We start from the raw sequence: 27,438 nt of genomic DNA on the forward strand, positions 1-27,438 counted from the left end.
GGCCCGTCCTCCAACGGTTCGGAGGCACAGTAAACTGCACCTCTGTTTACAAAGTTTGAGGAGCCCTGGTGCATCCCACCTGAAATCATGAGAACATCTCAAGAACAGATAAGACACCTTCAAAAACTATAGCAGAAGAACCAGTGAGCTGTGGGAGGACATAATGGACATCATTTAATAAGAAATCAAAATTCATTTAAAAGACAAGAAAAAGACAAATATCAAAAGATATCAGAAATCTTTGAAAGTGGGACTTAATCCTAGAGCGGCTACAGCAAATGGGAAAAAATGGTGAAGTCACAATTGAATACAAAATCTCATAGGGAAGCTCAAGAAGACATAGTAAATTCTAATGAAATGTGCAACGACCTAGAGCAGGGGTTCTCAAACTTGAGCCTACAGGCCATAAAAGGCCCTCAGAGGACAATTATCTGGCCCTCAGGGTGTTTTGCCCTGTTTGGTTTTTTTTACTCAAAATTAGGTATATGCGGTCTGCACAGGAATTTGTTCATAGTTTTTGGTGTTTTTAAAACTTGGGCCAGTCCTCCAACGGGTCTGAGGGACAGTGCACTGGCCCCGGGTTTACAAAGTTTGAGGAGCCCTGGTCCATCCCACCTGAAATCATGAGGACATCCAAGAACAGATATGACGCCTTGAACAACTATCGCAGAAGCCTCAATGAGCTGTGGGAGGACATAATGGACATCATTTATTAAGAAAGCAAAAGTTCATTTAAATGACCAGAATATGACAAAGATGACAGGATGTCAGAAGAGACGCTGATACTTGCACTTAATCAAAGAAGCTAATTCAAACTGGAAAAAACTGTTGAAGTCACAGTTGAATAAAAAATCTCTAAGGGAAACTGAAGAAGACATAGTAAATTCTAATGAAATGTGCAAAGACCAAGAGCAGGGCTCCTCAAACTTGAGCCTGCAGGCCACAAAAGGCCCTCGGAGGACAATTATCTGGCCCTCGGGGTGTTTTGCCCCGTTTGGTTTATTTTACTCAAAATTAGGTATATGCGGTCTGCACAGGAATTTGTTCATAGTTTTTGGTGTTTTTAAAACTTTGGCCAGTCCTCCAACGGGTCTGAGGGACAGTGAACTGGCCCCCTTTTTACAAAGTTTGAGGAGCCCTGGTCCATCCCACCTGAAATCATGAGAACATCTCAGGAACAGATATGACACCTTCAAAACTATAGCAGAAGACCCAGTGAGCTGTGGGAGGACATAATGGACATCATTTATTAAGAAAGCAAAAGTTCATTTAAATGACCAGAATATGACAAAGATGACAGGATGTCAGAAGAGACGCTGATACTTGCACTTAATCAAAGGAGCTAAATCAAACTGGAAAAAATTGATAAAGTCACAATTGAATACAAAATCTCTAAGGGAAGCTCAAGAAGACATAGTAAATTCTAATGATGTGTGCAAAGACCTAGAGCAGGGGTCCTCAAACTTGAGCCCGCGGGGCACAAAAGGCCCTGGGAGGACTATTATCTGGCCCTCGGGGTGTTTTGCCCCGTTTGGTTTTTTTACTCAAAATTAGGTATATGCGGTCTGCACAGGAATTTGTTCATAGTTTTTGGTGTTTTTAAAACTTGGGCCAGTCCTCCAACGGGTCTGAGGGACAGTGAACTGTCCCCCTTTTTACAAAGTTTGAGGAGCCCTGGTCCATCCCACCTGAAATCATGAGAACACCTCAAGAACAGATATGACACCTTCAAAAACTATCGCAGATGCCCCAATGAGCTGTGGGAGGACATAATGGACATCATTTATTAAGAAAGCAAAAGTTCATTTAAAAGACAAGAAAAAGAAAAATATCAAAAGATATCAGAAATCTTTGAAAGTGGGACTTAAATCTTGAATGGCTACAGCAAATGGGAAAAAATGGTTAAATCACAATTGAATACAAAATCTCTAAGGGAAGCTCAAGAAGACATAGTAAATTCTAATGAAATGTGCAAAGACCTAGAGCAGGGGTCCTCAAACTTGAGCCCGCAGGCCACAAAAGGCCCTCGGAGGACAATTATCTGGTCCTCGGGGTGTTTTGCCCCGTTTGGTTTATTTTACTCAAAATTAGGTATATGCGGTCTGCACAGGAATTTGTTTCTAGTTTTTGGTGTTTTTAAATTTTTGGCCAGTCCTCCAACGGGTCTGAGGCACAGTAAACTGCACCTCTGTTTACAAAGTTTGAGGAGCCCTGGTCCATCCCACCTGAAATTATGAGAACATCTCAAGAACAGATATGACGCCTTGAACAACTATAGCAGAAGACTCAGTGAGCTGTGTGCGGCCACAATGGACATCATTTGTTAAGAAAGCAAAAGTTCATTTAAATGACCAGAATATGACAAAGATCGGAGGATGTCAGAAGAGACGCTGATACTTGCATTTAATCAAAGGAGCTAAATCAAACTGGAAAAAATTGATGAAGTCACAGTTGAATACAAAATCTCTAAGGGAAACTCAAGAAGACATAATAAATTCTAATGAAATGTGCAAACACCTAGAGCACGGGTCCTCAAACTTGAGCCCGCAGGCCACAAAGGCCCTTAGAGGAATATTATCTGGCCCTCGGGGTGTTTTGCCCCGTTTGGTTTTTTTTAACTCAAAATTAGGTATATGTGGTCTGCACAGGAATTTGTTCATAGTTTTTGGTGTTTTTAAAACTTGGGCCAGTCCTCCAACGGGTCTGAGGGACAGTAAACTGGCCCCCTTTTTACAAAGTTTGAGGAGCCCTAGTCCATCCCACCTGAAATCATGAGAACATCTCAAGAACAGATAAGACACCTTCAAAAACTATAGCAGAAGAACCAGTGAGCTGTGGGAGGACATAATGGACATCATTTATTAAGAAATCAAAAGTTCATTTAAAAGACAAATATCAAAAGATATCAGAAATCTTTGAAAGTGGGACTTAATCCTTGAGTGGCTACAGCAAATGGGAAAAAATGGTGAAATCACAATTGAATACAACATCTCTAAGGGAAGCTCAAGAAGACATAGTAAATTCTAATGAAATGTGCAAAGACCTAGAGCAGGGGTCCTCAAACTTGAGCCCGCAGGCCACAAAAGGCCCTCGGAGGACAATTATCTGACCCTTGGGGTGTTTTACCCCGTTTGGTTTATTTTACTCAAAATTAGGTATATGCGGTCTGCACAGGAATTTGTTTCAATTTTTTGGTGTTTTTAAATTTTCGGCCAGTCCTCCAACGGGTCTGAGGCACAGTAAACTGCACCTCTGTTTACAAAGTTTGAGGAGCCCTGGTCCATCCCACCTGAATTCATGAGAACATCTCAAGAACAGATATGACACCTTCAAAAACTATAGCAGAAGAACCAGTGAGATGTGGGAGGACATAAGGGACATCATTTATTAAGAAAGCAAAAGTTCATTTAAATGACCAGAATATGACAAAGATCAGAGGATGTCTTAAGAGACGCTGATACTTGCACTTGATCAAAGGTGCTAATTCAAACTAGAAAAAATTGATGAAGTCACAGTTGAATACAAAATCTCTAAGGGAAACCCAAGAAGACATAGAAAATTCTAATGAAATGTGCAAAGACCTAGAGCAGGGGTCCTCAAACTTGAGCCCGCAGGCCACAAAAGGCCCTCGGAGGACAATTATCTGGCCCTCGGGGTGTTTTACCCCGTTTGGTTTATTTTACTCAAAATTAGGTATATGCGGTCTGCACAGGAATTTGTTTCTAATTTTTGGTGTTTTTAAATTTTTGGCCAGTCCTCCAACGGTTCGGAGGCACAGTAAACTGCACCTCTGTTTACAAAGTTTGAGGAGCCCTGGTCCATCCCACCGGAAATCATGAGAACATTTCAAGAACAGATAAGACACCTTCAAAAACTATAGCAGAAGAACCAGTGAGCTGTGGGAGGACATAATGGACATCATTTATTAAGAAATCAAAAGTTCATTTAAAAGACAAGAAAAAGACAAGTATCAAAAGATATCAGAAATCTTTGAAAGTGGGACTTAATCCTTGAATGGCTACAGCAAATGGGAAAAAATGGTGAAATCACAATTGAATACAAAATCTCTAAGGGAAGCTCAAGAAGACATAGTAAATTCTAATGAAATGTGCAAAGACCTAGAGCAGGGGTCCTCAAACTTGAGCCCGCAGGCCACAAAAGGCCCTCGGAGGACAATTATCTGGCCCTCGGGGTGTTTTGCCCCGTTTGGTTTATTTTACTCAAAATTAGGTATATGCGGTCTGCACAGGAATTTGTTTCTAGTTTTTGGTGTTTTTAAATTTTCGGCCAGTCCTCCAACGGTTCGGAGGCACAGTAAACTGCACCTCTGTTTACAAAGTTTGAGGAGCCCTGGTCCATCCCACCTGAAATCATGAGAACATCTCAAGAACAGATAAGACACCTTCAAAAACTATAGCAGAAGAACCAGTGAGCTGTGGGAGGACATAATGGACATCATTTATTAAGAAATCAAAAGTTCATTTAAAAGACAAGAAAAAGACAAATATCAAAAGATATCAGAAATCTTTGAAAGTGGGACTTAATCCTTGAGTGGCTACAGCAAATGGGAAAAAATGGTGAAATCACAATTGAATACAACATCTCTAAGGGAAGCTCAAGAAGACATAGTAAATTCTAATGAAATGTGCAAAGACCTAGAGCAGGGGTCCTCAAACTTGAGCCCGCAGGCCACAAAAGGCCCTCGGAGGACAATTATCTGGCCCTCGGGGTGTTTTGCCCCGTTTGGTTTTTATTACTCAAAATTAGGTATATGCGGTCTGCACAGGAATTTGTTTCTAGTTTTTGGTGTTTTTAAATTTTCGGCCAGTCCTCCAACGGTTTGGAGGCACAGTAAACTGCACCTCTGTTTACAAAGTTTGAGGAGCCCTGGTCCATCCCACCTGAATTCATGAGAACATCTCAAGAACAGATATGACACCTTCAAAAACTATAGCAGAAGAACCAGTGAGATGTGGGAGGACATAAGGGACATCATTTATTAAGAAAGCAAAAGTTCATTTAAATGACCAGAATATGACAAAGATCAGAGGATGTCAGAAGAGACGCTGATACTTGCACTTGATCAAAGGAGCTAATTCAAACTAGAAAAAATTGATGAAGTCACAGTTGAATACAAAATCTCTAAGGGAAACCCAAGAAGACATAGAAAATTCTAATGAAATGTGCAAAGACCTAGAGCAGGGGTCCTCAAACTTGAGCCCGCAGGCCACAAAAGGCCCTCGGAGGACAATTATCTGGCCCTCGGGGTGTTTTACCCCGTTTGGTTTATTTTACTCAAAATTAGGTATATGCGGTCTGCACAGGAATTTGTTTCTAGTTTTTGGTGTTTTTAAATTTTTGGCCAGTCCTCCAACGGTTCGGAGGCACAGTAAACTGCACCTCTGTTTACAAAGTTTGAGGAGCCCTGGTCCATCCCACCGGAAATCATGAGAACATCTCAAGAACAGATAAGACACCTTCAAAACTATAGCAGAAGAACCAGTGAGCTGTGGGAGGACATCATTTATTAAGAAATCAAAAGTTCATTTAAAAGACAAGAAAAAGACAAATATCAAAAGATATCAGAAATCGTTGAAAGTGGGACTTAATCCTTGAATGGCTACAGCAAATGGGAAAACATGGTGAAATCACAATTGAATACAAAATCTCTAAGGGAAGCTCAAGAAGACATAGTAAATTCTAATGAAATGTGCAAAGACCTAGAGCAGGGGTCCTCAAACTTGAGCCCGCAGGCCACAAAAGGCCCTCGGAGGACAATTATCTGGCCCTCGGGGTGTTTTGCCCCGTTTGGTTTATTTTACTCAAAATTAGGTATATGCGGTCTGCACAGGAATTTGTTTCTAGTTTTTGGTGTTTTTAAATTTTCGGCCAGTCCTCCAACGGTTCGGAGGCACAGTAAACTGCACCTCTGTTTACAAAGTTTGAGGAGCCCTGGTCCATCCCACCTGAATTCTTGAGAACATCTCAAGAACAGATATGACACCTTCAAAAACTATAGCAGAAGAACCAGTGAGATGTGGGAGGACATAAGGGACATCATTTATTAAGAAAGCAAAAGTTCATTTAAATGACCAGAATATGACAAAGATCAGAGGATGTCAGAAGAGACGCTGATACTTGCACTTGATCAAAGGAGCTAAATCAAACTAGAAAAATTTGATGAAGTCACAGTTGAATACAAAATCTCTAAGGGAAACCCAAGAAGACATAGAAAATTCTAATGAAATGTGCAAAGACCTAGAGCAGGGGTCCTCAAACTTGAGCCCGCAGGCCACAAAAGGCCCTGGGAGGACAATTATCTGGCCCTCGGGGTGTTTTACCCCGTTTGGTTTATTTTACTCAAAATTAGGTATATGCGGTCTGCACAGGAATTTGTTTCTAGTTTTTGGTGTTTTTAAATTTTTGGCCAGTCCTCCAACGGTTCGGTGGCACAGTAAACTGCACCTCTGTTTACAAAGTTTGAGGAGCCCTGGTCCATCCCACCTGAAATCATGAGAACATCTCAAGAACAGATAAGACACCTTCAAAAACTATAGCAGAAGAACCAGTGAGCTGTGGGAGGACATAATGGACATCATTTATTAAGAAATCAAAAGTTCATTTAAAAGACAAGAAAAAGACAAATATCAAAAGATATCAGAAATCTTTGAAAGTGGGACTTAATCCTTGAGTGGCTACAGCAAATGGGAAAAAATGGTGAAATCACAATTGAATACAACATCTCTAAGGGAAGCTCAAGAAGACATAGTAAATTCTAATGAAATGTGCAAAGACCTAGAGCAGGGGTCCTCAAACTTGAGCAAGCAGGCCACAAAAGGCCCTCGGAGGACAATTATCTGGCCCTCGGGGTGTTTTGCCCCATTTGGTTTATTTTACTCAAAATTAGGTATATGCGGTCTGCACAGGAATTTGTTTCTAGTTTTTGGTGTTTTTAAATTTTCGGCCAGTCCTCCAACGGTTCGGAGGCACAGTAAACTGCACCTCTGTTTACAAAGTTTGAGGAGCCCTGGTCCATCCCACCTGAAATCATGAGAACATCTCAAGAACAGATAAGACACCTTCAAAAACTATAGCAGAAGAACCAGTGAGCTGTGGGAGGACATAATGGACATCATTTATTAAGAAATCAAAAGTTCATTTAAAAGACAAGAAAAAGACAAATATCAAAAGATATCAGAAATCTTTGAAAGTGGGACTTAATCCTTGAGTGGCTACAGCAAATGGGAAAAAATGGTGAAATCACAATTGAATACAACATCTCTAAGGGAAGCTCAAGAAGACATAGTAAATTCTAATGAAATGTGCAAAGACCTAGAGCAGGGGTCCTCAAACTTGAGCCCGCAGGCCACAAAAGGCCCTCGGAGGACAATTATCTGGCCCTCGGGGTGTTTTGCCCCGTTTGGTTTTTTTACTCAAAATTAGGTATATGCGGTCTGCACAGGAATTTGTTTCTAGTTTTTGGTGTTTTTAAATTTTCGGCCAGTCCTCCAACGGTTCGGAGGCACAGTAAACTGCACCACTGTTTACAAAGTTTGAGGAGCCCTGGTCCATCCCACCTGAATTCTTGAGAACATCTCAAGAACAGATATGACACCTTCAAAAACTATAGCAGAAGAACCAGTGAGATGTGGGAGGACATAAGGGACATCATTTATTAAGAAAGCAAAAGTTCATTTAAATGACCAGAATATGACAAAGATCAGAGGATGTCAGAAGAGACGCTGATACTTGCACTTGATCAAAGGAGCTAATTCAAACTAGAAAAAATTGATGAAGTCACAGTTGAATACAAAATCTCTAAGGGAAACCCAAGAAGACATAGAAAATTCTAATGAAATGTGCAAAGACCTAGAGCAGGGGTCCTCAAACTTGAGCCCGCAGGCCACAAAAGGCCCTCGGAGGACAATTATCTGGCCCTCGGGGTGTTTTACCCCGTTTGGTTTATTTTACTCAAAATTAGGTATATGCGGTCTGCACAGGAATTTGTTTCTAGTTTTTGGTGTTTTTAAATTTTTGGCCAGTCTTCCAACGGTTCGGAGGCACAGTAAACTGCACCTCTGTTTACAAAGTTTGAGGAGCCCTGGTCCATCCCACCGGAAATCATGAGAACATCTCAAGAACAGATAAGACACCTTCAAAACTATAGCAGAAGAACCAGTGAGCTGTGGGAGGATATAATGGACATCATTTATTAAGAAATCAAAAGTTCATTTAAAAGACAAGAAAAAGACAAATATCAAAAGATATCAGAAATCGTTGAAAGTGGGACTTAATCCTTGAATGGCTACAGCAAATGGGAAAACATGGTGAAATCACAATTGAATACAAAATCTCTAAGGGAAGCTCAAGAAGACATAGTAAATTCTAATGAAATGTGCAAAGACCTAGAGCAGGGGTCCTCAAACTTGAGCCCGCAGGCCACAAAAGGCCCTCGGAGGACAATTATCTGGCCCTCGGGGTGTTTTGCCCCGTTTGGTTTATTTTACTCAAAATTAGGTATATGCGGTCTGCACAGGAATTTGTTTCTAGTTTTTGGTGTTTTTAAATTTTCGGCCAGTCCTCCAACGGTTCGGAGGCACAGTAAACTGCACCTCTGTTTACAAAGTTTGAGGAGCCCTGGTCCATCCCACCTGAATTCATGAGAACATCTCAAGAACAGATATGACACCTTCAAAAACTATAGCAGAAGAACCAGTGAGATGTGGGAGGACATAAGGGACATCATTTATTAAGAAAGCAAAAGTTCATTTAAATGACCAGAATATGACAAAGATCAGAGGATGTCAGAAGAGACGCTGATACTTGCACTTGATCAAAGGACCTAATCAAACTAGAAAAATTTGATGAAGTCACAGTTGAATACAAAATCTCTAAGGGAAACCCAAGAAGACATAGAAAATTCTAATGAAATGTGCAAAGACCTAGAGCAGGGGTCCTCAAACTTGAGCCCGCAGGCCACAAAAGGCCCTGGGAGGACAAATATCTGGCCCTCAGGGTGTTTTACCCCGTTTGGTTTATTTTACTCAAAATTAGGTATATGCGGTCTGCACAGGAATTTGTTTCTAGTTTTTGGTGTTTTTAAATTTTCGGCCAGTCCTCCAACGGTTCGGAGGCACAGTAAACTGCACCTCTGTTTACAAAGTTTGAGGAGCCCTGGTCCATCCCACCTGAAATCATGAGAACATCTCAAGAACAGATAAGACACCTTCAAAAACTATAGCAGAAGAACCAGTGAGCTGTGGGAGGACATAATGGACATCATTTATTAAGAAATCAAAAGTTCATTTAAAAGACAAGAAAAAGACAAATATCAAAAGATATCAGAAATCTTTGAAAGTGGGACTTAATCCTTGAGTGGCTACAGCAAATGGGAAAAAATGGTGAAATCACAATTGAATACAACATCTCTAAGGGAAGCTCAAGAAGACATAGTAAATTCTAATGAAATGTGCAAAGACCTAGAGCAGGGGTCCTCAAACTTGAGCCCGCAGGCCACAAAAGGCCCTCGGGGGACAATTATCTGGCCCTCGGGGTGTTTTGCCCCGTTTGGTTTTTTTTACTCAAAATTAGGTATATGCGGTCTGCACAGGAATTTGTTTCTAGTTTTTGGTGTTTTTAAATTTTCGGCCAGTCCTCCAACGGTTCGGAGGCACAGTAAACTGCACCTCTGTTTACAAAGTTTGAGGAGCCCTGGTCCATCCCACCTGAATTCTTGAGAACATCTCAAGAACAGATATGACACCTTCAAAAACTATAGCAGAAGAACCAGTGAGATGTGGGAGGACATAAGGGACATCATTTATTAAGAAAGCAAAAGTTCATTTAAATGACCAGAATATGACAAAGATCACAGGATGTCAGAAGAGACGCTGATACTTGCACTTGATCAAAGGAGCTAATTCAAACTAGAAAAAATTGATGAAGTCACAGTTGAATACAAAATCTCTAAGGGAAACCCAAGAAGACATAGAAAATTCTAATGAAATGTGCAAAGACCTAGAGCAGGGGTCCTCAAACTTGAGCCCGCAGGCCACAAAAGGCCCTCGGAGGACAATTATCTGGCCCTCGGGGTGTTTTACCCCGTTTGGTTTATTTTACTCAAAATTAGGTATATGCGGTCTGCACAGGAATTTGTTTCTAGTTTTTGGTGTTTTTAAATTTTTGGCCAGTCTTCCAACGGTTCGGAGGCACAGTAAACTGCACCTCTGTTTACAAAGTTTGAGGAGCCCTGGTCCATCCCACCGGAAATCATGAGAACATCTCAAGAACAGATAAGACACCTTCAAAACTATAGCAGAAGAACCAGTGAGCTGTGGGAGGACATAATGGACATCATTTATTAAGAAATCAAAAGTTCATTTAAAAGACAAGAAAAAGACAAATATCAAAAGATATCAGAAATCGTTGAAAGTGGGACTTAATCCTTGAATGGCTACAGCAAATGGGAAAACATGGTGAAATCACAATTGAATACAAAATCTCTAAGGGAAGCTCAAGAAGACATAGTAAATTCTAATGAAATGTGCAAAGACCTAGAGCAGGGGTCCTCAAACTTGAGCCCGCAGGCCACAAAAGGCCCTCGGAGGACAATTATCTGGCCCTCGGGGTGTTTTGCCCCGTTTGGTTTATTTTACTCAAAATTAGGTATATGCGGTCTGCACAGGAATTTGTTTCTAGTTTTTGGTGTTTTTAAATTTTCGGCCAGTCCTCCAACGGTTCGGAGGCACAGTAAACTGCACCTCTGTTTACAAAGTTTGAGGAGCCCTGGTCCATCCCACCTGAATTCATGAGAACATCTCAAGAACAGATATGACACCTTCAAAAACTATAGCAGAAGAACCAGTGAGATGTGGGAGGACATAAGGGACATCATTTATTAAGAAAGCAAAAGTTCATTTAAATGACCAGAATATGACAAAGATCAGAGGATGTCAGAAGAGACGCTGATACTTGCACTTGATCAAAGGAGCTAAATCAAACTAGAAAAATTTGATGAAGTCACAGTTGAATACAAAATCTCTAAGGGAAACCCAAGAAGACATAGAAAATTCTAATGAAATGTGCAAAGACCTAGAGCAGGGGTCCTCAAACTTGAGCCCGCAGGCCACAAAAGGCCCTGGGAGGACAATTATCTGGCCCTCAGGGTGTTTTACCCCGTTTGGTTTATTTTACTCAAAATTAGGTATATGCGGTCTGCACAGGAATTTGTTTCTAGTTTTTGGTGTTTTTAAATTTTTGGCCAGTCCTCCAACGGTTCGGTGGCACAGTAAACTGCACCTCTGTTTACAAAGTTTGAGGAGCCCTGGTCCATCCCACCTGAAATCATGAGAACATCTCAAGAACAGATAAGACACCTTCAAAAACTATAGCAGAAGAACCAGTGAGCTGTGGGAGGACATAATGGACATCATTTATTAAGAAATCAAAAGTTCATTTAAAAGACAAGAAAAAGACAAATATCAAAAGATATCAGAAATCTTTGAAAGTGGGACTTAATCCTTGAATGGCTACAGCAAATGGGAAAAAATGGTGAAATCACAATTGAATACAAAATCTCTAAGGGAAGCTCAAGAAGACATAGTAAATTCTAATGAAATGTGCAAAGACGTAGAGCAGAGGTCCTCAAACTTGAGCCCGCAGGCCACAAAAGGCCCTCGGAGGACAATTATCTGGCCCTCGGGGTGTTTTGCCCCGTTTGGTTTATTTTACTCAAAATTAGGTATATGCGGTCTGCACAGGAATTTGTTTCTAGTTTTTGGTGTTTTTAAATTTTCGGCCAGTCCTCCAACGGTTCGGAGGCACAGTAAACTGCACCTCTGTTTACAAAGTTTGAGGAGCCCTGGTCCATCCCACCGGAAATCATGAGAACATCTCAAGAACAGATAAGACACCTTCAAAAACTATAGCAGAAGAACCAGTGAGCTGTGGGAGGACATAATGGACATCATTTATTAAGAAATCAAAAGTTCATTTAAAAGACAAGAAAAAGACAAATATCAAAAGATATCAGAAATCTTTGAAAGTGGGACTTAATCCTTGAGTGGCTACAGCAAATGGGAAAAAATGGTGAAATCACAATTGAATACAACATCTCGAAGGGAAGCTCAAGAAGACATAGTAAATTCTAATGAAATGTGCAAAGACCTGGAGCAGGGGTCCTCAAACTTGAGCCCGCAGGCCACAAAAGGACCTCGGAGGACAATTATCTGGCCCTCGGGGTGTTTTGCCCCGTTTGGTTTTTTTTACTCAAAATTAGGTATATGCGGTCTGCACAGGAATTTGTTTCTAGTTTTTGGTGTTTTTAAATTTTCAGCCAGTCCTCCAACGGTTCGGAGGCACAGTAAACTGCACCTCTGTTTACAAAGTTTGAGGAGCCCTGGTCCATCCCACCTGAATTCATGAGAACATCTCAAGAACAGATATGACACCTTCAAAAACTATAGCAGAAGAACCAGTGAGATGTGGGAGGACATAAGGGACATCATTTATTAAGAAAGCAAAAGTTCATTTAAATGACCAGAATATGACAAAGATCAGAGGATGTCAGAAGAGACGCTGATACTTGCACTTGATCAAAGGAGCTAATTCAAACTAGAAAAAATTGATGAAGTCACAGTTGAATACAAAATCTCTAAGGGAAACCCAAGAAGACATAGAAAATTCTAATGAAATGTGCAAAGACCTAGAGCAGGGGTCCTCAAACTTGAGCCCGCAGGCCACAAAAGGCCCTCGGAGGACAATTATCTGGCCCTCGGGGTGTTTTGCCCCGTTTGGTTTATTTTACTCAAAATTAGGTATATGCGGTCTGCACAGGAATTTGTTTCTAGTTTTTGGTGTTTTTAAATTTTTGGCCAGTCCTCCAACGGTTCGGTGGCACAGTAAACTGCACCTCTGTTTACAAAGTTTGAGGAGCCCTAGTCCATCCCACCGGAAATCATGAGAACATCTCAAGAACAGATAAGACACCTTCAAAAACTATAGCAGAAGAACCAGTGAGCTGTGGGAGGACATAATGGACATCATTTATTAAGAAATCAAAAGTTCATTTAAAAGACAAGAAAAAGACAAATATCAAAAGATATCAGAAATCTTTGAAAGTGGGACTTAATCCTTGAGTGGCTACAGCAAATGGGAAAAAATGGTGAAATCACAATTGAATACAACATCTCTAAGGGAAGCTCAAGAAGACATAGTAAATTCTAATGAAATGTGCAAAGACCTAGAGCAGGGGTCCTCAAACTTGAGCAAGCAGGCCACAAAAGGCCCTCGGAGGACAATTATCTGGCCCTCGGGGTGTTTTACCCCGTTTGGTTTATTTTACTCAAAATTAGGTATATGCGGTCTGCACAGGAATTTGTTTCTAGTTTTTGGTGTTTTTAAATTTTCAGCCAGTCCTCCAACGGTTCGGAGGCACAGTAAACTGCACCTCTGTTTACAAATTTTGAGGAGCCCTGGTCCATTCCACCTGAATTCATGAGAACATCTCAAGAACAGATATGACACCTTCAAAAACTATAGCAGAAGAACCAGTGAGATGTGGGAGGACATAAGGGACATCATTTATTAAGAAAGCAAAAGTTCTTTTAAATGACCAGAATATGACAAAGATCAGAGGATGTCAGAAGAGACGCTGATACTTGCGCTTGATCAAAGGAGCTAATTCAAACTAGAAAAAATTGATGAAGTCACAGTTGAATACAAAATCTCTAAGGGAAACCCAAGAAGACATAGAAAATACTAATGAAATGTGCAAAGACCTGGAGCAGGGGTCCTCAAACTTGAGCCCGCAGGCCACAAAAGGCCCTCGGAGGACAATTATCTGGCCCTCGGGGTGTTTTACCCCGTTTGGTTTATTTTACTCAAAATTAGGTATATGCGGTCTGCACAGGAATTTGTTTCTAGTTTTTGGTGTTTTTAAATTTTCGGCCAGTCCTCCAACGGTTTTGAGGCACAGTAAACTGCACCTCTGTTTACAAAGTTTGAGGAGCCCTGGTCCATCCCACCTGAAATCATGAGAACATCTCAAGAACAGATAAGACACCTTCAAAAACTATAGCAGAAGAACCAGTGAGCTGTGGGAGGACATAATGGACATCATTTATTAAGAAATCAAAAGTTCATTTAAAAGACAAGAAAAAGACAAATATCAAAAGATATCAGAAATCTTTGAAAGTGGGACTTAATCCTTGAGTGGCTACAGCAAATGGGAAAAAATGGTGAAATCACAATTGAATACAACATCTCTAAGGGAAGCTCAAGAAGACATAGTAAATTCTAATGAAATGTGCAAAGACCTAGAGCAGGGGTCCTCAAACTTGAGCCCGCAGGCTACAAAAGGCCCTCGGAGGACAATTATCTGGCCCTCGGGGTGTTTTGCCCCGTTTGGTTTGTTTTACTCAAAATTAGGTATATGCGGTCTGCACAGGAATTTGTTTCTAGTTTTTGGTGTTTTTAAATTTTCGGCCAGTCCTGCAACGGTTCGGAGGCACAGTAAACTGCACCTCGGTTTACAAAATTTGAGGAGCCCTGGTCCATCCCACCTGAAATCATGAGAACATCTCAAGAACAGATAAGACACCTTCAAAAACTATAGCAGAAGAACCAGTGAGCTGTGGGAGGACATAATGGACATCATTTATTAAGAAATCAAAAGTTCATTTAAAAGACAAGAAAAAGACAAATATCAAAAGATATCAGAAATCTTTGAAAGTGGGACTTAATCCTTGAGTGGCTACAGCAAATGGGAAAAAATGGTGAAATCACAATTGAATACAAAATCTCTAAGGGAAGCTCAAGAAGACATAGTAAATTCTAATGAAATGTGCAAAGACCTAGAGCAGGGGTCCTCAAACTTGAGCCCGCAGGCCACAAAAGGCCCTCGGAGGACAATTATCCGGCCCTCGGGGTGTTTTGCCCCGTTTGGTTTGTTTTAATCAAAATTAGGTATATGCGGTCTGCACAGGAATTTGTTTCAATTTTTTGGTGTTTTTAAATTTTCGGCCAGTCCTCCAACGGGTCTGAGGCACAGTAAACTGCACCTCTGTTTACAAAGTTTGAGGAGCCCTGGTCCATCCCACCTGAATTCATGAGAACATCTCAAGAACAGATATGACACCTTCAAAAACTATAGCAGAAGAACCAGTGAGATGTGGGAGGACATAAGGGACATCATTTATTAAGAAAGCAAAAGTTCATTTAAATGACCAGAATATGACAAAGATCAGAGGATGTCTTAAGAGACGCTGATACTTGCACTTGATCAAAGGAGCTAATTCAAACTAGAAAAAATTGATGAAGTCACAGTTGAATACAAAATCTCTAAGGGAAACCCAAGAAGACATAGAAAATTCTAATGAAATGTGCAAAGACCTAGAGCAGGGGTCCTCAAACTTGAGCCCGCAGGCCACAAAAGGCCCTCGGAGGACAATTATCTGGCCCTCGGGGTGTTTTGCCCCGTTTGGTTTATTTTACTCAAAATTAGGTATATGCGGTCTGCACAGGAATTTGTTTCTAGTTTTTGGTGTTTTTAAATTTTTGGCCAGTCCTCCAACGGTTCGGAGGCACAGTAAACTGCACCTCTGTTTACAAAGTTTGAGGAGCCCTGGTCCATCCCACCGGAAATCATGAGAACATCTCAAGAACAGATAAGACACCTTCAAAAACTATAGCAGAAGAACCAGTGAGCTGTGGGAGGACATAATGGACATCATTTATTAAGAAATCAAAAGTTCATTTAAAAGACAAGAAAAAGACAAATATCAAAAGATATCAGAAATCTTTGAAAGTGGGACTTAATCCTTGAGTGGCTACAGCAAATGGGAAAAAATGGTGAAATCACAATTGAATACAAAATCTCTAAGGGAAGCTCAAGAATACATAGTAAATTCTAATGAAATGTGCAAAGACCTAGAGCAGGGGTCCTCAAACTTGAGCTCGCGGGCCTCAAAAGGCCCTCGGAGGACAATTATCTGGCCCTCGGGGTGTTTTGCCCCGTTTGGTTTTTTTACTGAAAATTAGGTATATGCGGTCTGCACAGGAATTTGTTCATAGTTTTTGGTGTTTTTAAAACTTGGGCCAGTCCTCCAACAGGTCTGAGGGACAGTAAACTGGCCCCCTGTTTACAAAGTTTGAGGAGCCCTGGTCCATCCCACCTAAAATCATGAGAACATCTCAAGAACAGATATGACACCTTCAAAAACTATAGCGGAACCCTCAATGAGCTGTGGGAGGACATAATGGACATCATTTATTAAGAAAGCAAAAGTGCATTTAAATGACCAGAATATGACAAAGATGAGAGGATGTCAGAAGAGAGGCTGTTACTTGCACTTAATCAAAGAAGCTAATTCAAACTGGAAAAAACTGATGAAGTCACAGTTGAATACAAATCTCTAAGGGAAACTGAAGAAGACAGAGTAAATTCTAATGAAATGTGCAAAGACCAAGAGCAGGGGTCCTCAAACTTGAGCCTGCAGGCCACAAAAGGCCCTCGGAGGACAATTATCTGGCCCTCGGGGTGTTTTGCCCCGTTTGGTTTATTTTACTCAAAATTAGGTATATGCGGTCTGCACAGGAATTTGTTCATAGTTTTTGGTGTTTTTGAAACTTGGGCCAGTCCTCCAACGGGTCTGAGGGACAGTGAACTGGCCCCCTGTTTACAAAGTTTGAGGAGCCCTGGTCCATCCCACCTGAAATCATGAGAACATCTCACGAACAAATATGACGCCTTGAAAAACTATCGCAGAAGCCTCAATGAGCTGTGGGAGGACATAATGGACATAAAGAAAGCAAAAGTTCATTTAAAAGACAAGAATAAGACATATATCAAAGGATATCAGAAAACTCTGAAAGTGGGATTTAATCCTAGAGTGGCTACAGCAAATGGGAAAAAATGGTTAAGTCACAGTTGAATACAAAATCTCAAAGGGCAGCTCAAGAAGACATAGTAAAATCTAATGAAATGTGTAAAGACCTAGAGCAGGGGTCCTCAAACTTGAGCCTGCAGGCCACAAAAGGCCCTCGGAGGACAATTATCTGGCCCTCGGGGTGTTTTGCCCCGTTTGGTTTATTTTACTCAAAATTAGGTATATGCGGTCTGCACAGGAATTTGTTTCTAGTTTTTGGTGTTTTTAAATTTTCGGCCAGTCCTGCAACGGTTCGGAGGCACAGTAAACTGCACCTCGGTTTACAAAATTTGAGGAGCCCTGGTCCATCCCACCTGAAATCATGAGAACATCTCAAGAACAGATAAGACACCTTCAAAAACTATAGCAGAAGAACCAGTGAGCTGTGGGAGGACATAATGGACATCATTTATTAAGAAATCAAAAGTTCATTTAAAAGACAAGAAAAAGACAAATATCAAAAGATATCAGAAATCTTTGAAAGTGGGACTTAATCCTTGAGTGGCTACAGCAAATGGGAAAAAATGGTGAAATCACAATTGAATACAAAATCTCTAAGGGAAGCTCAAGAAGACATAGTAAATTCTAATGAAATGTGCAAAGACCTAGAGCAGGGGTCCTCAAACTTGAGCCCGCAGGCCACAAAAGGCCCTCGGAGGACAATTATCCGGCCCTCGGGGTGTTTTGCCCCGTTTGGTTTGTTTTAATCAAAATTAGGTATATGCGGTCTGCACAGGAATTTGTTTCAATTTTTTGGTGTTTTTAAATTTTCGGCCAGTCCTCCAACGGGTCTGAGGCACAGTAAACTGCACCTCTGTTTACAAAGTTTGAGGAGCCCTGGTCCATCCCACCTGAATTCATGAGAACATCTCAAGAACAGATATGACACCTTCAAAAACTATAGCAGAAGAACCAGTGAGATGTGGGAGGACATAAGGGACATCATTTATTAAGAAAGCAAAAGTTCATTTAAATGACCAGAATATGACAAAGATCAGAGGATGTCTTAAGAGACGCTGATACTTGCACTTGATCAAAGGAGCTAATTCAAACTAGAAAAAATTGATGAAGTCACAGTTGAATACAAAATCTCTAAGGGAAACCCAAGAAGACATAGAAAATTCTAATGAAATGTGCAAAGACCTAGAGCAGGGGTCCTCAAACTTGAGCCCGCAGGCCACAAAAGGCCCTCGGAGGACAATTATCTGGCCCTCGGGGTGTTTTGCCCCGTTTGGTTTATTTTACTCAAAATTAGGTATATGCGGTCTGCACAGGAATTTGTTTCTAGTTTTTGGTGTTTTTAAATTTTTGGCCAGTCCTCCAACGGTTCGGAGGCACAGTAAACTGCACCTCTGTTTACAAAGTTTGAGGAGCCCTGGTCCATCCCACCGGAAATCATGAGAACATCTCAAGAACAGATAAGACACCTTCAAAAACTATAGCAGAAGAACCAGTGAGCTGTGGGAGGACATAATGGACATCATTTATTAAGAAATCAAAAGTTCATTTAAAAGACAAGAAAAAGACAAATATCAAAAGATATCAGAAATCTTTGAAAGTGGGACTTAATCCTTGAGTGGCTACAGCAAATGGGAAAAAATGGTGAAATCACAATTGAATACAAAATCTCTAAGGGAAGCTCAAGAATACATAGTAAATTCTAATGAAATGTGCAAAGACCTAGAGCAGGGGTCCTCAAACTTGAGCTCGCGGGCCTCAAAAGGCCCTCGGAGGACAATTATCTGGCCCTCGGGGTGTTTTGCCCCGTTTGGTTTTTTTACTGAAAATTAGGTATATGCGGTCTGCACAGGAATTTGTTCATAGTTTTTGGTGTTTTTAAAACTTGGGCCAGTCCTCCAACAGGTCTGAGGGACAGTAAACTGGCCCCCTGTTTACAAAGTTTGAGGAGCCCTGGTCCATCCCACCTAAAATCATGAGAACATCTCAAGAACAGATATGACACCTTCAAAAACTATAGCGGAACCCTCAATGAGCTGTGGGAGGACATAATGGACATCATTTATTAAGAAAGCAAAAGTGCATTTAAATGACCAGAATATGACAAAGATGAGAGGATGTCAGAAGAGAGGCTGTTACTTGCACTTAATCAAAGAAGCTAATTCAAACTGGAAAAAACTGATGAAGTCACAGTTGAATACAAATCTCTAAGGGAAACTGAAGAAGACAGAGTAAATTCTAATGAAATGTGCAAAGACCAAGAGCAGGGGTCCTCAAACTTGAGCCTGCAGGCCACAAAAGGCCCTCGGAGGACAATTATCTGGCCCTCGGGGTGTTTTGCCCCGTTTGGTTTATTTTACTCAAAATTAGGTATATGCGGTCTGCACAGGAATTTGTTCATAGTTTTTGGTGTTTTTGAAACTTGGGCCAGTCCTCCAACGGGTCTGAGGGACAGTGAACTGGCCCCCTGTTTACAAAGTTTGAGGAGCCCTGGTCCATCCCACCTGAAATCATGAGAACATCTCACGAACAAATATGACGCCTTGAAAAACTATCGCAGAAGCCTCAATGAGCTGTGGGAGGACATAATGGACATAAAGAAAGCAAAAGTTCATTTAAAAGACAAGAATAAGACATATATCAAAGGATATCAGAAAACTCTGAAAGTGGGATTTAATCCTAGAGTGGCTACAGCAAATGGGAAAAAATGGTTAAGTCACAGTTGAATACAAAATCTCAAAGGGCAGCTCAAGAAGACATAGTAAAATCTAATGAAATGTGCAAAGACCTAGAGCAGGGGTCCTCAAACTTGAGCCCGCGGGCCACAAAGGCCCTCGGAGGACAATTATCTGGCCCTCGGGGTGTTTTGCCCCGTTTGGTTTATTTTACTCAAAATTAGGTATATGCGGTCTGTACGGGAATTTGTTTCTAGTTTTGGGTGTTTTTAAATTTTCGGCCAGTCCTCCAACGGGTCTGAGGCACAGTAAACTGCACCTCTGTTTACAAAGTTTGAGGAGCCCTGGTCCATCCCACCTGAAATTATGAGAACATCTCAAGAACAGATATGACACCTTCAAAAACTATAGCGGAAGCCTCAATGAGCTGTGGGAGGACATAATGGACATCATTTATTAAGAAATCAAAAGTTCATTTAAAAGACAAGAAGAAGACAAATATCAAAAGATATCAGAAAACTTTGAAAGTGGGACTTAATCCTAGAGTGGCTACAGCAAATGGGAAAAAATGGTGAAGTCACAATTGAATACAAAATCTCATAGGGAAGCTCAAGAAGACATAGTAAATTCTAATGAAATGTTCAACGACCTAGAGCAGGGTTCCTCAAACTTGAGCCTACAGGCCATAAAAGGCCCTCGGAGGACAATTATCTGGCCCTCGGGGTGTTTTGCCCTGTTTAGTTTATTTTACTCAAAAGTAGGTATATGCGGTCTACACAGGAATTTGTTCACAGTTTTTGGTGTTTGTAAAACTTGGGCCAGTCCTCCAACGAGTCAGAGGGACAGTGAACTGCTCCCCTGTTTACAAAGTTTGAGGAGCCCTGGTCCATCCCACCTGAAATCATGAGAACATCTCAAGAACAGATATGACACCTTCAAAACTATAGCAGAAGACCCAGTGAGCTGTGGAAGGACATATATGGACATCATTTATTAAGAAAGCAAAAGATCATTTAAATGACCAGAATATGACAACGATCAGAGGATGTCAGAAGAGACGCTGATACTTGCACTTAATCAAAGGAGCTATATCAAACTGGAAAAAATTGATGGAGTCACAGTTGAATACAAAATCTCTAAGGGAGGCTCAAGAAGACATAGTAAATTCTAATGAAATGTGCAAAGACCTAGAGCAGGGGTCCTCAAACTTGAGCAAGCAGGCCACAAAAGGCCCTCGGAGGACAATTATCTGGCCCTCGGGGTGTTTTACCCCGTTTGGTTTATTTTACTCAAAATTAGGTATATTCGGTCTGCACAGGAATTTGTTTCTAGTTTTTGGTGTTTTTAAATTTTCGGCCAGTCCTCCAACGGTTCAGAGGCACAGTAAACTGCACCTCTGTTTACAAAGTTTGAGGAGCCCTGGTCCATCCCACCGGAAATCATGAGAACATCTCAAGAACAGATAAGACACCTTCAAAAACTATAGCAGAAGAACCAGTGAGCTGTGGGAGGACATAATGGACATCATTTATTAAGAAATCAAAAGTTCATTTAAAAGACAAGAAAAAGACAAATATCAAAAGATATCAGAAATCTTTGAAAGTGGGACTTAATCCTTGAATGGCTACAGCAAATGGGAAAAAATGGTGAAATCACAATTGAATACAACATCTCTAAGGGAAGCTCAAGAAGACATAGTAAATTCTAATGAAATGTGCAAAGACCTAGAGCAGGGGTCCTCAAACTTGAGCCCGCAGGCCACAAAAGGCCCTCGGAGGACAATTATCTGGCCCTCGGGGTGTTTTGCCCCGTTTGGTTTATTTTACTCAAAATTAGGTATATGCGGTCTGCACAGGAATTTGTTTCTAGTTTTTGGTGTTTTTAAATTTTCGGCCAGTCCTCCAACGGTTCGGAGGCACAGTAAACTGCACCTCTGTTTACAAAGTTTGAGGAGCCCTGGTCCATCCCACCTGAAATCTTGAGAACATCTCAAGAACAGATAACACAACTTCAAAAACTATAGCAGAAGAACCAGTGAGCTGTGGGAGGACATAATGGACATCATTTATTAAGAAATCAAAAGTTCATTTAAAAGACAAGAAAAAGACAAATATCAAAAGATATCAGAAATCTTGGAAAGTGGGACTTAATCCTTGAGTGGCTACAGCAAATGGGAAAAAATGGTGAAATCACAATTGAATACAACATCTCTAAGGGAAGCTCAAGAAGACATAGTAAATTCTAATGAAATGTGCAAAGACCTAGAGCAGGGGTCCTCAAACTTGAGCCCGCAGGCCACAAAAGGCCCTCGGAGGACAATTATCTGGCCCTTGGGGTGTTTTGCCCCGTTTGGTTTATTTTACTCAAAATTAGGTATATGCGGTCTGCACAGGAATTTGTTTCTAGTTTTTGGTGTTTTTAAATTTTCGGCCAGTCCTCCAACGGTTCGGAGGCACAGTAAACTGCACCTCTGTTTACAAAGTTTGAGGAGCCCTGGTCCATCCCACCTGAATTCATGAGAACATCTCAAGAACAGATATGACACCTTCAAAAACTATAGCAGAAGAACCAGTGAGATGTGGGAGGACATAAGGGACATCATTTATTAAGAAAGCAAAAGTTCATTTAAATGACCAGAATATGACAAAGATCAGAGGATGTCAGAAGAGACGCTGATACTTGCACTTGATCAAAGGAGCTAAATCAAACTAGAAAAATTTGATGAAGTCACAGTTGAATACAAAATCTCTAAGGGAAACCCAAGAAGACATAGAAAATTCTAATGAAATGTGCAAAGACCTAGAGCAGGGGTCCTCAAACTTGAGCCCGCAGGCCACAAAAGGCCCTGGGAGGACAATTATCTGGCCCTCGGGGTGTTTTACCCCGTTTGGTTTATTTTACTCAAAATTAGGTATATGCGGTCTGCACAGGAATTTGTTTCTAGTTTTTGGTGTTTTTAAATTTTTGGCCAGTCCTCCAACGGTTCGGTGGCACAGTAAACTGCACCTCTGTTTACAAAGTTTGAGGAGCCCTGGTCCATCCCACCGGAAATCATGAGAACATCTCAAGAACAGATAAGACACCTTCAAAAACTATAGCAGAAGAACCAGTGAGCTGTGGGAGGACATAATGGACATCATTTATTAAGAAATCAAAAGTTCATTTAAAAGACAAGAAAAAGACAAATATCAAAAGATATCAGAAATCTTTGAAAGTGGGACTTAATCCTTGAATGGCTACAGCAAATGGGAAAACATGGTGAAATCACAATTGAATACAAAATCTCTAAGGGAAGCTCAAGAAGACATAGTAAATTCTAATGAAATGTGCAAAGACCTAGAGCAGAGGTCCTCAAACTTGAGCCCGCAGCCCACAAAAGGCCCTCGGAGGACAATTATCTGGCCCTCGGGGTGTTTTGCCCCGTTTGGTTTATTTTACTCAAAATTAGGTATATGCGGTCTGCACAGCAATTTGTTTCTAGTTTTTGGTGTTTTTAAATTTTCGGCCAGTCCTCCAACGGTTCAGAGGCACAGTAAACTGCACCTCTGTTTACAAAGTTTGAGGAGCCCTGGTCCATCCCACCTGAAATCATGAGAACATCTCAAGAACAGATAAGACAACTTCAAAAACTATAGCAGAAGAACCAGTGAGCTGTGGGAGGACATAATGGACATCATTTATTAAGAAATCAAAAGTTCATTTAAAAGACAAGAAAAAGACAAATATCAAAAGATATCAGAAATCTTTGAAAGTGGGACTTAATCCTTGAGTGGCTACAGCAAATGGGAAAAAATGGTGAAATCACAATTGAATACAACATCTCTAAGGGAAGCTCAAGAAGACATAGTAAATTCTAATGAAATGTGCAAAGACCTAGAGCAGGGGTCCTCAAACTTGAGCCCGCAGGCCACAAAAGGCCCTCGGAGGACAATTATCTGGCCCTCAGGGTGTTTTGCCCCGTTTGGTTTATTTTACTCAAAATTAGGTATATGCGGTCTGCACAGGAATTTGTTTCTAGTTTTTGGTGTTTTTAAATTTTCGGCCAGTCCTCCAACGGTTCGGAGGCACAGTAAACTGCACCTCTGTTTACAAAGTTTGAGGAGCCCTGGTCCATCCCACCTGAATTCATGAGAACATCTCAAGAACAGATATGACACCTTCAAAAACTATAGCAGAAGAACCAGTGAGATGTGGGAGGACATAAGGGACATTCCTTTATTAAGAAAGCAAAAGTTCATTTAAATGACCAGAATATGACAAAGATCAGAGGATGTCAGAAGAGACGCTGATACTTGCACTTGATCAAAGGAGCTAAATCAAACTAGAAAAATTTGATGAAGTCACAGTTGAATACAAAATCTCTAAGGGAAACCCAAGAAGACATAGAAAATTCTAATGAAATGTGCAAAGACCTAGAGCAGGGGTCCTCAAACTTGAGCCCGCAGGCCACAAAAGGCCCTGGGAGGACAATTATCTGGCCCTCGGGGTGTTTTACCCCGTTTGGTTTATTTTACTCAAAATTAGGTATATGCGGTCTGCACAGGAATTTGTTTCTAGTTTTTGGTGTTTTTAAATTTTTGGCCAGTCCTCCAACGGTTCGGTGGCACAGTAAACTGCACCTCTGTTTACAAAGTTTGAGGAGCCCTGGTCCATCCCACCTGAAATCATGAGAACATCTCAAGAACAGATAAGACACCTTCAAAAACTATAGCAGAAGAACCAGTGAGCTGTGGGAGGACATAATGGACATCATTTATTAAGAAATCAAAAGTTCATTTAAAAGACAAGAAAAAGACAAATATCAAAAGATATCAGAAATCTTTGAAAGTGGGACTTAATCCTTGAATGGCTAAAGCAAATGGGAAAACATGGTGAAATCACAATTGAATACAAAATCTCTAAGGGAAGCTCAAGAAGACATAGTAAATTCTAATGAAATGTGCAAAGACCTAGAGCAGAGGTCCTCAAACTTGAGCCCGCAGGCCACAAAAGGCCCTCGGAGGACAATTATCTGGCCCTCGGGGTGTTTTGCCCCGTTTGGTTTATTTTACTCAAAATTAGGTATATGTGGTCTGCACAGGAATTTGTTTCTAGTTTTTGGTGTTTTTAAATTTTCGGCCAGTCCTCCAACGGGTCTGAGGCACAGTAAACTGCACCTCTGTTTACAAAGTTTGAGGAGCCCTGGTCCATCCCACCTGAAATCATGAGAACATCTCAAGAACAGATAAGACAACTTCAAAAACTATAGCAGAAGAACCAGTGAGCTGTGGGAGGACATAATGGACATCATTTATTAAGAAATCAAAAGTTCATTTAAAAGACAAGAAAAAGACAAATATCAAAAGATATCAGAAATCTTTGAAAATGGGACTTAATCCTTGAGTGGCTACAGCAAATGGGAAAAAATGGTGAAATCACAATTGAATACAAAATCTCTAAGGGAAGCTCAAGAAGACATAGTAAATTCTAATGAAATGTGCAAAGACCTAGAGCAGGGGTCCTCAAACTTGAGCCCGCAGGCCACAAAAGGCCCTCGGAGGACAATTATCTGGCCCTCGGGGTGTTTTGCCCCGTTTGGTTTATTTTACTCAAAATTAGGTATATGCGGTCTGCACAGGAATTTGTTTCTAGTTTTTGGTGTTTTTAAATTTTCGGCCAGTCCTCCAACGGTTCGGAGGCACAGTAAACTGCACCTCTGTTTACAAAGTTTGAGGAGCCCTGGTCCATCCCACCTGAATTCATGAGAACATCTCAAGAACAGATATGACACCTTCAAAAACTATAGCAGAAGAACCAGTGAGATGTGGGAGGACATAAGGGACATCATTTATTAAGAAAGCAAAAGTTCTTTTAAATGACCAGAATATGACAAAGATCAGAGGATGTCAGAAGAGACGCTGATACTTGCACTTGATCAAAGGAGCTAAATCAAACTAGAAAAATTTGATGAAGTCACAGTTGAATACAAAATCTCTAAGGGAAACCCAAGAAGACATAGAAAATTCTAATGAAATGTGCAAAGACCTAGAGCAGGGGTCCTCAAACTTGAGCCCGCAGGCCACAAAAGGCCCTGGGAGGACAATTATCTGGCCCTCGGGGTGTTTTACCCCGTTTGGTTTATTTTACTCAAAATTAGGTATATGCGGTCTGCACAGGAATTTGTTTCTAGTTTTTGGTGTTTTTAAATTTTTGGCCAGTCCTCCAACGGTTCGGTGGCACAGTAAACTGCACCTCTGTTTACAAAGTTTGAGGAGCCCTGGTCCATCCCACCGGAAATCATGAGAACATCTCAAGAACAGATAAGACACCTTCAAAAACTATAGCAGAAGAACCAGTGAGCTGTGGGAGGACATAATGGACATCATTTATTAAGAAATCAAAAGTTCATTTAAAAGACAAGAAAAAGACAAATATCAAAAGATATCAGAAATCTTTGAAAGTGGGACTTAATCCTTGAATGGCTACAGCAAATGGGAAAACATGGTGAAATCACAATTGAATACAAAATCTCTAAGGGAAGCTCAAGAAGACATAGTAAATTCTAATGAAATGTGCAAAGACCTAGAGCAGAGGTCCTCAAACTTGAGCCCGCAGCCCACAAAAGGCCCTCGGAGGACAATTATCTGGCCCTCGGGGTGTTTTGCCCCGTTTGGTTTATTTTACTCAAAATTAGGTATATGCGGTCTGCACAGGAATTTGTTTCTAGTTTTTGGTGTTTTTAAATTTTCGGCCAGTCCTCCAACGGTTCAGAGGCACAGTAAACTGCACCTCTGTTTACAAAGTTTGAGGAGCCCTGGTCCATCCCACCTGAAATCATGAGAACATCTCAAGAACAGATAAGACAACTTCAAAAACTATAGCAGAAGAACCAGTGAGCTGTGGGAGGACATAATGGACATCATTTATTAAGAAATCAAAAGTTCATTTAAAAGACAAGAAAAAGACAAATATCAAAAGATATCAGAAATCTTTGAAAGTGGGACTTAATCCTTGAGTGGCTACAGCAAATGGGAAAAAATGGTGAAATCACAATTGAATACAACATCTCTAAGGGAAGCTCAAGAAGACATAGTAAATTCTAATGAAATGTGCAAAGACCTAGAGCAGGGGTCCTCAAACTTGAGCCCGCAGGCCACAAAAGGCCCTCGGAGGACAATTATCTGGCCCTCAGGGTGTTTTGCCCCGTTTGGTTTATTTTACTCAAAATTAGGTATATGCGGTCTGCACAGGAATTTGTTTCTAGTTTTTGGTGTTTTTAAATTTTCGGCCAGTCCTCCAACGGTTCGGAGGCACAGTAAACTGCACCTCTGTTTACAAAGTTTGAGGAGCCCTGGTCCATCCCACCTGAATTCATGAGAACATCTCAAGAACAGATATGACACCTTCAAAAACTATAGCAGAAGAACCAGTGAGATGTGGGAGGACATAAGGGACATTCCTTTATTAAGAAAGCAAAAGTTCATTTAAATGACCAGAATATGACAAAGATCAGAGGATGTCAGAAGAGACGCTGATACTTGCACTTGATCAAAGGAGCTAAATCAAACTAGAAAAATTTGATGAAGTCACAGTTGAATACAAAATCTCTAAGGGAAACCCAAGAAGACATAGAAAATTCTAATGAAATGTGCAAAGACCTAGAGCAGGGGTCCTCAAACTTGAGCCCGCGGGCCACAAAAGGCCCTGGGAGGACAATTATCTGGCCCTCGGGGTGTTTTACCCCGTTTGGTTTATTTTACTCAAAATTAGGTATATGCGGTCTGCACAGGAATTTGTTTCTAGTTTTTGGTGTTTTTAAATTTTTGGCCAGTCCTCCAACGGTTCGGTGGCACAGTAAACTGCACCTCTGTTTACAAAGTTTGAGGAGCCCTGGTCCATCC

The sequence above is a fragment of the Tenrec ecaudatus genome, chromosome 12, assembly GCF_050624435.1.
Source record: "Tenrec ecaudatus isolate mTenEca1 chromosome 12, mTenEca1.hap1, whole genome shotgun sequence".
In the NCBI taxonomy this organism is placed as follows: Eukaryota; Metazoa; Chordata; class Mammalia; order Afrosoricida; family Tenrecidae; genus Tenrec; species Tenrec ecaudatus.